Source organism: Elaeis guineensis, chromosome 12, assembly GCF_000442705.2.
Source record: "Elaeis guineensis isolate ETL-2024a chromosome 12, EG11, whole genome shotgun sequence".
Taxonomy (NCBI): Eukaryota; Viridiplantae; Streptophyta; class Magnoliopsida; order Arecales; family Arecaceae; genus Elaeis; species Elaeis guineensis.
The window spans coordinates 15,989,003-15,989,415 of NC_026004.2; positions in this window are offsets into that span (position 1 = coordinate 15,989,003).

Genomic DNA, 413 nt, shown 5'->3' on the forward strand with positions numbered 1-413 from the left:
GTGAATGTGAGTAGAGTTTTCAAGATCTGAAGCAACAATTGATATCTGCCCCAGTTCTTACTTTACCATCTAGTAATGGAGGATTTGTCATTTATAGTGATGCTTCCAAGAAGGGATTAGGTTGTGTATTGATGCAGAACGATAAGGTCATAGCTTATGCTTCTCGACAACTAAAAATTTATGAGCAGAATTATCTGACACATGATTTGGAGTTAGCAGCTATTATTTTTGCTTTAAAGATTCGACGACATTATTTGTATGGAGAATCTTGTAAAATCTTTACTGATCATAAAAGTTTAAAATACTTATTTACTCAAAAAGAACTGAATATGAGGCAAAAGAGGTGGCTTGAATTATTAAAAAATTATGATCTAAATATTAAATATCATCCTGAAAAAGTCAATGTGGTGGCA